This window comes from Brassica oleracea, chromosome C7 (genome assembly GCF_000695525.1).
Source record: "Brassica oleracea var. oleracea cultivar TO1000 chromosome C7, BOL, whole genome shotgun sequence".
In the NCBI taxonomy this organism is placed as follows: Eukaryota; Viridiplantae; Streptophyta; class Magnoliopsida; order Brassicales; family Brassicaceae; genus Brassica; species Brassica oleracea.
This window is the reverse complement of record NC_027754.1, coordinates 122,845-135,306: the sequence shown is the minus strand read 5'-3', so window position 1 is coordinate 135,306 and position 12,462 is coordinate 122,845.

The window sequence follows — 12,462 nt, the reverse complement described above, 5'->3', positions numbered from 1 at the left end:
TTCCTACCATGTCCTAAGGTCTCGGCTGTAGCTTTTCTGCCATAAGTATATCAACAAAAACCAATGTCTGTAGTCTAGCTCCCAGGAACAACATAGGAGTTAGTTTCCAGCAATGTGGCCATCACACATGTCGTTTTTCTCCGTCGTTTGGACTTGACATAGCCTAAGAGAGAAAGAATAGAGTTTTCATGAATTATTCCTATGTTTTTCCTATTTTTGTTTTATGTTGCCTTAGTATCTCAGTTAGTTTTTTTTTTAAATAAAAAGTAAGTCTATAAATATAAAGGATATACTCCTTTTAGTATTAGTAGATTATTTATGGATTGGGGTTGAATTATGAACCTTTATAAATATTTTATAAATGAATTTATAATGTCAGTTTTAGTTTTTCAGAAATTTAAAGTATTTATGCAAATATTTATCTCTTAAAGATAAATTTAAATAGTGATATTAAATTTGGGGTAAAAGCTAAAATTAAAATTCTCCCAGAAATCATAACATACTTTGTTTCTCCAAAAATTCTAAAAAGGGATGTTCATGTCTAATTGCAGCTTCTAATGTTTTTTCCTTCCATATATATAAATTTATTTTTTCAAAAGAAATTTTGGTTCACACACTATTATGCGTTTTATTTAATTAGCAAACAGTTTATCCAAAATTATGTTTCAATTTACAGAAGTCCAACACCAAATAAGATATAGACTTATTTATTATATAATGTTTTCAAAATTATATTAGAACAAATTTACAAAAACAACATCTACACATTCTAAAAAGAGTTTTTTTTTTAGTTTACCCCGAAAGCGCAGGTTCACCAGCCAATAATAGCCTGTCATATCATACTTAATTTTTTTAAAACGTAAAATAACATGAATTTGCCAAGTTATATTATATTTTTTAAATAAAAAGTAAAAATAAATAAATAAAATAGTACTAGCCGCAGAAAAAATGAGTTTATTTAATATTATTAACGATATCAGCAAAACACAAAACCCTAAATTCTAAGCATTAAATCCTACCCCTTTGGATAAACCCTAAACCCTAAATCATAAATATTATACACTAAATCCTAAAAACTAAATCCTAAAAGCCGTCAGCAAAACTCTAAACCTTAGCCCTAAGCCCTAGAGTTTAGGATTTATCCAACGGTTTAGTGTTTACCCAAAGGTTTAGAGTTTACTCAAAAATTTAGGGCTTACCCAAAAGTTTAGGATTTACCCAAGAATTTAAGGTTTAGTGTTTAGGGTTTAATGTATAGGATTTAGGTTTAGTGTTTTGCTTACGGCGTTAACAATGTTTAAAAAAATATTTGTACTATTTTTTATTTATTTTTATTTTATTTTTTTTATTTTTAAAAATATAATATGACTTGGCAAAGTTTTATTATTTTTTTCCTTTTTTTTCAAACACTGAATATGAGGTCGCATACTTTTATTGATCGGTGAATAAATAATTTTTCTAAAAAATATCAAAGTACGGATAAACAATCTTTCTATATTTAAAATATTGGTCACTAATAATAGTACGTCACTTCCAATTAATATTAATATTATTTTATAATTTAATAATTTTTACTATTTAATAATGCATAGACAAATCTTAAACTGTTTTAGTTTTAAAACAGTTATCAATCATCGATTTTAAAAAAAAAATTACTCAAAATAATAATAATAAATTCAAGTGCATTATTGAACAATTTTTTTAGTTCTGATGTGTTAACTTACATGAAATTTTAATCCCTGTTTCAAATCTTATACATAAGTAAAGTTTGCCAAACATAATAAAAAAGTAATTCAAACTATCTTCCTAATTTTACTGTGATAGTCAGGTTACTCTTTTTCATTTCAAATAATAGAAACATATTTGACATTAATATAAATAAAATTTTAAAACATTAATATAAATAACATTTTAAAACTAAATTTCCTCATTTATATAAAAGATTTACCGTGAAAGTAAAAATAGTAAGTTGTAATTGATCAAATAAACACAATTAATCTCTAGTAGAAGATGACAATTAATGAGAACCTATCTCTAGTTAATGACAATTGTTATTGATAAATCTCTCTCTCATTAATTAGTTTGCTTTATCTAGAAAACCATTTTCAATGGATCAATAAAGTTGAATTCTTTTCCACTCTTACTGCATTTAGAGTGCAAGTAAGAGTGATAAACAAAAATAAATAAATTTATTTTTATATAGAGTAAACTCATTATTAATAGAGAAAATGAATTTACTCTATTAATAGAATACTTTTATATAGAGCGAAAAATAGAGTAACATTGATATATTTTTTTTCTTCAAACTCTATTTTATAGTTAAAAATATAAAGGGGTTGGAGATGCTAAAAAGACGATTTTTGATTTATCTCTTCTTCTATTCTGCTTTCTCTTTTTAATTGATGAAAATATACTTCCAATTATAATGCTTTAAAATAAAAATTTTAACACTTTGCTATTACAAATTATGAAATATATATTACATTCATGACTATACAACCAAAATTTCTATATACTTTATAAGAATTCACATCTGAACACAACCACCATAAACCGTGTGACGAAGATCCACGTCTGATACTTGTACCATGATAAAGATCTGTTGTTAATTTCTTCTTCATTAGTTTGCATACTTGTTAACAACAGATCTTTAACATATATGATTTATATATAATTTTATGTAACTTGCAGTAAAAATAATGTGGTAGAAACTGTAAGTTTATATGGCAAGTGTAGTAAAAATAAAGAGAGAATTTCATGTTTACCACTTTCATGGTACTATTATTCATCTTTACCACCACTAAATGGACATTTTCGAAAATATTTTTTTTTCATTAAATGAAAAAGATTCTTTTACCCTTATTCTCTATATATATAATCAATAATTATTTAAATAAATAAAAAGTAGAAAAAAAATAAAAAAAAAATAATTTTTATGTTTTCGAATTATACTTTCTCAAATTCAAACTTTTTTATAATTTTCTTTTGAATTTTTGTTTTTGTCTAATTTTTTTTCTTTTCAAAATTTATTTTTGAAAATCAAAAATTATGTTTCAAACTACTTTTAAATTTTTATATTTTTTTAAGTATTTATTTATATATTTATTATCCAAAATTTCACATTCCAAAAACTATACCCTATCTCTCAACTCTAAACTCTAAATCTAGATTATTTAATCATAGGGGTATACATGTCTTTTACCTTTCATTAAAAGTGAGGATAAAAATGATTAGTGTAAATATGAAAATTGGTATTATAAATGTGGTATTTGCGACAATTTTTCAAAAATAAAAATTATTATTTTATAAAACTTATGACTGGTATTATTTTTTGCTCAAAAAATGACTGCTATCATTTTTTATGTATAAGTCTCCGTATGAGTTTTAAATAAAAAAAATTGATTTTTTTTTCTGAAAAAGGATTTTCATTAATATTTTTTAGATTTTTTTTACAACGAAATTAAATAAAAGCCCTAAAACCCAAATAAGCCCAAGAACAAAACTAGCCCAAAATAGCCCAGAGATTTCGAAAACCCTAACACCACTTCATCTTGCCTCGATGCGCCACGCTGGTGTAGAGAAACCGAAACCAACCTCCGCTGGAACTGCTACTACCTAGATAAAGAAGACACCTCACTGGAAGGACTATGCAGGGTATAGAAAGAGACCGGGTATAGAGACCGGAGATGAGAGAGGAGAACCCAAGAAGCGAGACCCATGCAGATCCGGTCCTGAGACCGTCGCCGTACTCAGCTGCCTCCGGTGACATCGTTCACGCCTCTCCGCCACCCTCAAACAGAGAGCTTACTAGAGCAGCCGGAAGTTCATGCAACCCTATAACGCTTCCGCCTTGAAAACCTTCTCCCCTCCAAGATCTACCACCTCCCTTCACAAATCTGGGCTTCTCGAATACCAGGAAGCGAGCACAAATAAGATCTCCCACTATGATGACTTTTGAGGAAGCAAGAACCCACCTCCCTCCTCAAGAACCTGGAACCGCAAAGAATCACCGCCTTCGACATGACTGCGCCGAACCATCCACGGCCTCGAACCGGAGACACCACCTAGTTTGTGCCTTAGCTTGTTAGACAACAGACGAAGATCTGGGCATGAACAAATTAAAAGAATTTTAGCTCAGAGCGCCTCCATTAATATATATCCCTGTTCTGAAACGCGGTAGTCGCTGCTCGGGCGGTCGGGTTGGGCCTAGCGCATAAAAAAAAAATCGGAGATTAATCAGAAATTATGCGGGGCGGAATTTTTAGATGGTTTACTATGTTATAAAACATGTTAATCTTTAATTGTGTATAACATTAATACATTTTCATGTTTAAGATTGTATAAAACACACAAATAGAATATATAAATTTAATATAGTGTGATTTTCATCAAAATTATGAATATAAATGATATTTATAAAATTTTAGATCAAATAAACAAATAAAAATATTATTAAAACTAAAAAAAAATTAAAAAAAAAAAAGATTAGGCGGTTAGGCGGTCATTTAGGCGGTCTAGGCGTATCCGATTTTTTAAACCGATTTGACATAAATCGGGGCGGAAAAGTGACGCGTAGCGCCTAGGCGGCCGCCTAGGCAGCCGATTTTTCGAACAAGGATATATATGTATATGTATATATTAATATATATGTATATATTAATATACGTATATATATATATATATATATATATATATATATTAATGGAGGTGCTAGTATGTCCCGTTAGAAATATATATGTATATGTATTTTTTTTTTGTGCAAACATCTATTAAAGAGATTTCAAACAAGGTTCAAACAACACAAGTAGCAGGAGCAAGCATAGAAACTAAAGCTGCTTTAGCGAGAGAGTCAGCTTGTACATTTGCTAAACGCGGGATAAACTGAAAAGAGATAGAGGTGAAAGAGCGCGCCCAGGAATCTTATGTCATAGACCACACCTTTCAAGACCACATCCTGGTCCATGAAACTTCAAGAGTGAGATGAAGGTCTTTGAATCAGAACAGACCAGAAGGCTGCTGACATATGAGGAGATTGCCGCTGTCATAGCTGCTTTAACCGCCAACGCTTCAGCCACCAGAGCTGGAGGAACGTAACACCGGTACACGGAGGAACTTTCGGTAAAGGTGTTTGATGAGTCTCGGATGAGCCACCCAATTCCGCAGTTCCCTGAGATGGAGTCCCATGCTGCATCTGAAAAAGAGGACCAAGTGCAAGCATCAACATGAGTAACATGTAAAGGCGAAACCACACTATGTGGTAGAGAGGATTTTTCGACAACTATCTGAGCTGCTTTCCAAGCTCTAGCATCCTGTAAAGCTTTTAGAACAGTATCAACTTCGAAGAAGAACTTATCTTCAAAAAGCAGTTTGTTTCTGTTTGTCCACAGAATCCATAAAACCCAAAGGTAGATTGGCGTTGCGCCCAACCCAGATGGAGGCAGAGACACCATTTTTCGACATTTTATATATGTATTTATATATATGTATATGTATATATTAATATATATGTATATGTATATGTATATATTAATATATATGTATATATCAATCAAAATTAGATCTTTCACTCTTGTCTACTTTCTAATTTTGATTAATATATATGTATATATTAATATATATATTAATATATATATATATATATATTAATATATCAACTTTCTAATTTTGATTAATAAATAGAATATAGCAATATATCAACTTTCTAATTTTGATTAATAAATAGAATATAGCAATAAATAGAATATAGCAATAAATTTGATTAATAAATAGAATATAGCAATAATTTTGATTAATATATATGTATAAATTAATCAACTTTCTAATTTTGATTAATATATCAACTTTCTAATTTTGATTAATAAATAGAATATAGCAATATATCAACTTTCTAATTTTGATTAATAAATAGAATATAGCAATATATCAACTTTCTAATTTTGATTAATATATATGTATATATTAATATATATGTATATATATTAATATATATGTATATATACATATACATATATATATATATATATGTATATGTATATATACATATATATTAATATATATACATATATATTAATATATATACATATATATTAATATCATATACATATATGTATATAAATATATATTAATATATACATATACATATATATATATATATATATTAATGGAGGTGCTAGTATGTCCGGTGTGCTCAAAAAATATATATGTATATGTATATATTAATCAAAATTAGAAAGTTGATATATTGCTATACTCTATTTATTATTAATTAATTATTAGGTTCTTAACTTTACGGAAACACAAATCAAAGTATCAGAAAATAGATATTTTGGGTTGTGTTTTTGATAGACCATGGATTTGACCCACTTTTATCTATGGTTTATAAGTGTTTTAACTACTAATTATTATATTGTAGAGTCTATTTAGCATATTTATAGGATCATGAATGATTTGGAGGAAAGTGATGATTTTGGAGTATTTTGAAGATATTTGGAGTAAGCACCCGAGATGACCATCGAGCACGACCATCGGTCGACATTGAAGATAAATAATCGATCGATGTTCACATTGTGACATCGATCGACATCGAAATGCGCAGAAAGCCCGTTTGGTCTCAACTGACTTAGAACCCAAGTCTTCACCTATTTACAAGATTACCCCTGACGAATTTTTACCTAATTATATAAGTTTTGCCAGCATGTTAGAGGCGAAGTGTGCTTTCTTGTTTTACTGATTTTACAGCAAAGATTTTCTAGGATTTTTAGTAGATTGGAGAGAAGATCCAAAGAGATTTGTGTTTGAAACTCCATTGATATCTATTTATTTATCTATGCAGTTTTTATACTTTATTATTGTTATGAATTGCTTGGTCATGTCTAAGTAGTTCTCTTGTTAGATTTATGGTTTAAATAGGTTACGAGGGATTAGCCCCAACTATAGATTGCTAAGTCGTGATATTCATCTTTGGGATTGTCATTAATGTCTGTTTGTAGATTAGCTACCTTAAACTTGCCCTAGGAGTTGTAGACATAAGCGATAGCTTGCATCTCACCCTGAATCCATCCTAACTGAGCTAAGATTGCTAGAGTAAGGCGAGAGCTGATCTAGGAAGCTTAGTGAGCATATTCAATCTGCGCATTAATACTAGACCAAGAGCGTCGATCGATATTCCAATCGAATAATCGGTCGACGTTTCAACAAGTTTATCGATCGATATTCCAATAGAATAATCCATCGACACTGGTCAATAGACAAACCTAGAAAGCGAAAGCCTAATGGTTTGTTATTAAGTGTTGAGCTCTATAATATCATGCATACAACTTATTAGGCATCTGTACGATTATAATCATGATTACCTTAATAAAAACCCTAAGTCTAGCTATTTCCATTTAAGTACCAAAACCCGAATCAATCAATCGAGTAATTACTTGCTCACAAACCTGCAACTTTACATTTAAATCATTAAACAACCTAGCTTAACAAATCTGATTAGATTTATTAGGTTCCCTAGCTCTCTGTGGATTCGATCCCTAAGTACTACAACTGAACATTTTATTTGAGAGAGTAATTCACTCCTTAGGGTAATTTGAGTGATATCAAATTTGGCGCCGTTGCTGGGGAGCTTTGATCGCCTTATAGATTTAATCTTGTTTGGCATAGGTTTTCTTCTTAAAAACCACTTTCTGACACAAAATTTTTCTTGTCTTTTCAGGTACGTGCCCAACAGTACCAGAAGCAACAAGGAAACTCAACTGCTATTCTCATCAGATCATGCAAGCTTGGAACGTTCAATCCGCAAAGGAATACGCTCCTCATCGATCGACAACAACACTAGTTTGTCGCTCGATTCTCGTCAACCACCGTCGACCCAAACACCAGTTTTGTCGACCGACACTCGCTCACCACCGTCTACCGAAGGCACTCTTCCGTAGATCGACATCTTCCACCCGACGTCGATCGATACTTCAGTCCGAACATTGATCGATACTGAGCCGGGAGACATGATTACGACCTTGATACTTGTACGTGATGAGAAGGGAGACCTGTATGACCACGAGGGTCATCTGCGTAATGCAACAGGTCAGAGGATATATGCTCAGAGGGCTGTAATCCCTGAATCTGATACTGATGCTAGAGGAGCTACACAACCTGTAAATGAGGCTGCTCGACCCAAAACGTTGGCTGATTACAACCGTCCAGATCAGTTCTACACCAACAGATCAGCCATTCGTCCTCCAACTATTCAGAGGGAGAATTTCAAGTTGAAGCCGCAGCACTACACACTCGTGGGACAGACACCTTACTATGGGTTATCTCACGAGCATCCTATGGACCATCTGGAGGGGTTCGAGGATCTTATATCTGCTATTAAAGTCGAGAAGTCTCTGAAGACTACCTCCTATGCAAGTTCTTAAAGTACTCACTTGTTGGAGATGCTTCGCATTGGCTTAAGCAGTTACCACCAGGATCTCTCACATCCTCGGGCAACATCAAGAATGCATTCCTATGAAAATTCTTTGATGAGGCGCATGCTGAAGACTTGAGGAGCAAGATCGCTACATTCACTCAGGAGCCTGCAGAATCGTTCAGAAGCTCCTGGATCAAATTCAAGTCTTATCAGAGAGATTGTCCACACCATGGATTCAATGAAGTACAACTGCTCAGTACTTTCTACAGAGGCATCGCTGTGCAATATCAGATGGCTTTTGATGCTTCCAGCAATGGGAACTTCAACACCAAGAATTTAGAAGAGGCTGTGAGAGTTATTGAAAACTTAGCATCCAACAGCAGCACCAAGAACACTGACTTTGAGAGGAAGAGATCCGCAACCCTTCTTCGGAATGATCAGATTGATGAGGTGAAGGCAAAACTGGACAGTATTCACAAGCTTCTCAGGAGCCATGTCTGCGTAGTTGAGGATGCAGAGGCTGTAGACACAGAGAGTAGAGCAGAGGTAGAAGAAGATGTAAACTTCATTAGTGGAACTGGATTCCAAGGTTCTGGAAACCAGAGTGGGAACATAAACTCCTATGGCAATGGACAGATGGGAAATTTCAAACAGAGTTCGCAGTACCAGAAACCCTACAGCAACAACTAGAGCAACAACAACAAGGGTTATAGAAACTTCTACTACCAGAAGCCACCACCACCTACTCAAGAGAACAAAATTGAAGAGATGCTTGATAGGGTTTTTCAGGGACAGCAGCGCATGACGGTGGACTTCAATGGGAAGATTGACTCTGTCTACACCAACCTGAACACAAAGTTTGAGACTTTGAGCACTCATGTGAAGAAGCTGGAGATGCAGGTTGTTCAGACAGGAGAAGTTGTTAAGAGGCAAGAAACCTTAACAAGAGGGGTAGGGAATGATGTGACCAAGCACCACGTGAATGCCATCATAGATGATGATTTCTGGCAAGTGGTAAAGCAGGAGAAGCTGCAAGAAGGAGATTTCAAAGTAGAAAGCTCGATGAGTTTCGGCGGATCGCATTGGTGTCGATCCACGCCGGACTTCGAATATCGATCGACAAACTTAAATCAAAACCAATCGACAGGCTCTCCAGAGCATCAATCGATGACACCTACGGAGTCAACGACATCTTGCAATGTCGTGAGGATCCTGACTCACGAGGAGTTTGCAGCAAGACACCCACATCCGCCCAACCATGTTTATGCCAAAATTGATCGACATTATGATACTGCCGTAGATCGACAGAAAGAGAACGCCATCGATCGATAACCTCTAGCTCCCATCGATCGACAACCTCTAGCTCCCATCGATCGACGCACACCTCTTACATTCCGAGTACATATGCCAAAGATAGACGTTACACATCTCAATGCACTCATGCCACAACCTAAACCTTCAGTTAACTCACCAGAGGCCACCAATACACATTCAGATGATGCAGCAGATCTTATGGAAGTTGATAGGGTTCCTATGGGAAGAACCCTGAGGAAAAGAAAGGAAAAAGTGGTGAAACATCTGAAGAGGAGAGCTAATGAGAAGGAAATGGAATGTTTCCAAAAGAGAGTTTTCAGGATTTCTCTAGAAAAGCCATTCGAGAAGGCCTATTTTACCCATAGATTTTGGATGTTCTTCAGAGAAACCAGAGAGACCGAAGAAGACATTAGGAGAATGTTCTGTGAAGCTAGAGAAAAGATGAAGAAGAGGATTCCACTGAAGAAGAAGAGTGATCCTGGGAAGTTTGCAATACCATGCACGGTGAAGGGTATTGAATTCTCACATGCACTGTGCGACTCATGAGCATCAGTCAGCATCCTACCTAGGGTTATGGCAGACCATCTAGGTCTAAAGGTGGAGCCTTCCAAGGAGTCATTCACTTTTGTGGATTGTTCTCAGAGGAGCTCAAGAGGAATAATAAGAGACCAAGAGGTGCAGATTGGTAATGCCCTAGTTCCAGCTGATTTCCATGTCTTGGATATCAAGCTAAACTGGAACTCTTCTCTATTACTTGGGAGAGCCTTCTTGTCAACAGTAGGAGTAGTGTGCAACATGCAAACCAACCAGTTGTGCCCGACGCTCATAGATCCTCATGTCCACTACAACTCTATTCTAGTCAAGCAGCCACAGACGTCCTCCAGAAGAATAAATGATCCAGGACTAATCGAAGCATGCCACTGTGGAGCCGAGTATGAAAGAGATTATTCAGCGTCGATAGAAACTCACACTGCGACATCGATCGACAGTGCTCATCAGAAATCGATCGACGTCCTGCAGGAAAAATCGGTCGACAGTAGTCCAGGAGATTGGGAAAATGACTACTACAATTCCACTATGGCAGCACACACCAGAGAGACCATGCATACAGAAGAGTATGATGAAGATTACGAGGAATAACGAGCTATAGAGTATAGAGCCATTCATGATGAGGAAGATAGACTTCTCCACCATTCCTCTTGGAAAAGGAATGCGCCATCGATCGACAGAACCGTCTAACCATCGATCGACACTCATCTTCATCAAACAAGCCGAAAACATCGACCGACATTGCATATTACCCAACGATCGACACTGGAGTCGACCGTGCACGAGAAAGGGACTACTCGATTGGCAGTTGGGCAGATGATCACCATCACGAAAGTTATGCAGTAGAAACAACAGTACATGAGCCAGGAGCAGATGAACTTCATGAAGGATTCACATATGAGGAACTTCTCAACATGCAAAGACGTGATGAAGCAGATCAACACCGAGCAGAAGCCTGTGGGAAAGGAACTCGTTTCAGTCGAATAAATGAAGCAGACATACGTGTAACGCTCGACAGAGAAATATAAGAATCGATCGATAGAGCCAACCACCAATCGATCGACGACAAACGTCCATCATCGATCGACATACGTCCGAAACCACCATCCACTGTAAGCAAAAATCCTAATTATGATAACCAGTATCTAACACAGGATGAGTTTGGTATTTTCAGCGATCCAGATGGCTATGCAAGAGCAATAGATGGACATGCACTGCAAGTATCCAGAGAGGACATTGCAAATATTCTTCAGATGGCTAATGCAGCATATAATCTCTTCATGCAACAACACAACGTCCCAGCACATCAGCAGAGGGTTACAAATGAGTTCTATGACACAGCTGGTGGTATAGACAATCGCCTCAAGCAGAAGTATTGACATCCTACTCGACCGTCGATCGACGTTGACGTCCCTTCATCGATCGACAGACGTCAAGAATTTGGCAGAAGAGCCTATGACCTTTATGGAACTAGGAGATTCCGTTGGGAAGAAAAATATGAGTATGGAGTCTACAGAGATGATTAGGGACATGCCAGAGATGTAGACGAACACATCATCAGAGTAGCCAAGGATGATATCAGAAGTCTTCTGGAAAGAGCTTCAAGAGATGAGCACAACTACATATGTCTTCCAGAACATGCTAACTCATTCACACAGACCAAGCTGGTACTAGAGATCTACACTAAGGACAAGATCAAAGAGATGTTCTATGGAGTCTGTGGACCCCAAGAAAAGTATGAGAGTGATTTCCAGATGAAGCTTGATGGTATCTACTACCCACTGAATGATAGCATCAGTTGGTTGACTACATGCATGGAGAAGATGAGGCAAGACATCGCCATGATCCAAACACAGCGTGCAGCCGAAGCAACCGCACCAGCGTCGATCGACAGCCACAACTCAACATCGATCGACGACGACCCACAACAGTCACATTCGATGAAGTCTCAACCAGATTTTCACACCAGAGCAGAGATTAATCAGTTGGTAGAAGAGATCTACAGAACTCTGGAAACTACAGAAGAGAGGCTTGATAGGAGATGTGATGACATCTATTTCCGAATGGACCTTACCATGAGCTTTTTGACTTCTCAAACAGAAGCAATACAAAGGGAGATAGTGGAGATTCAGAGATACATCCCCCGTCGACCAGAAGCATCAACATCGATCGACAAACGCACCAACATATCGATT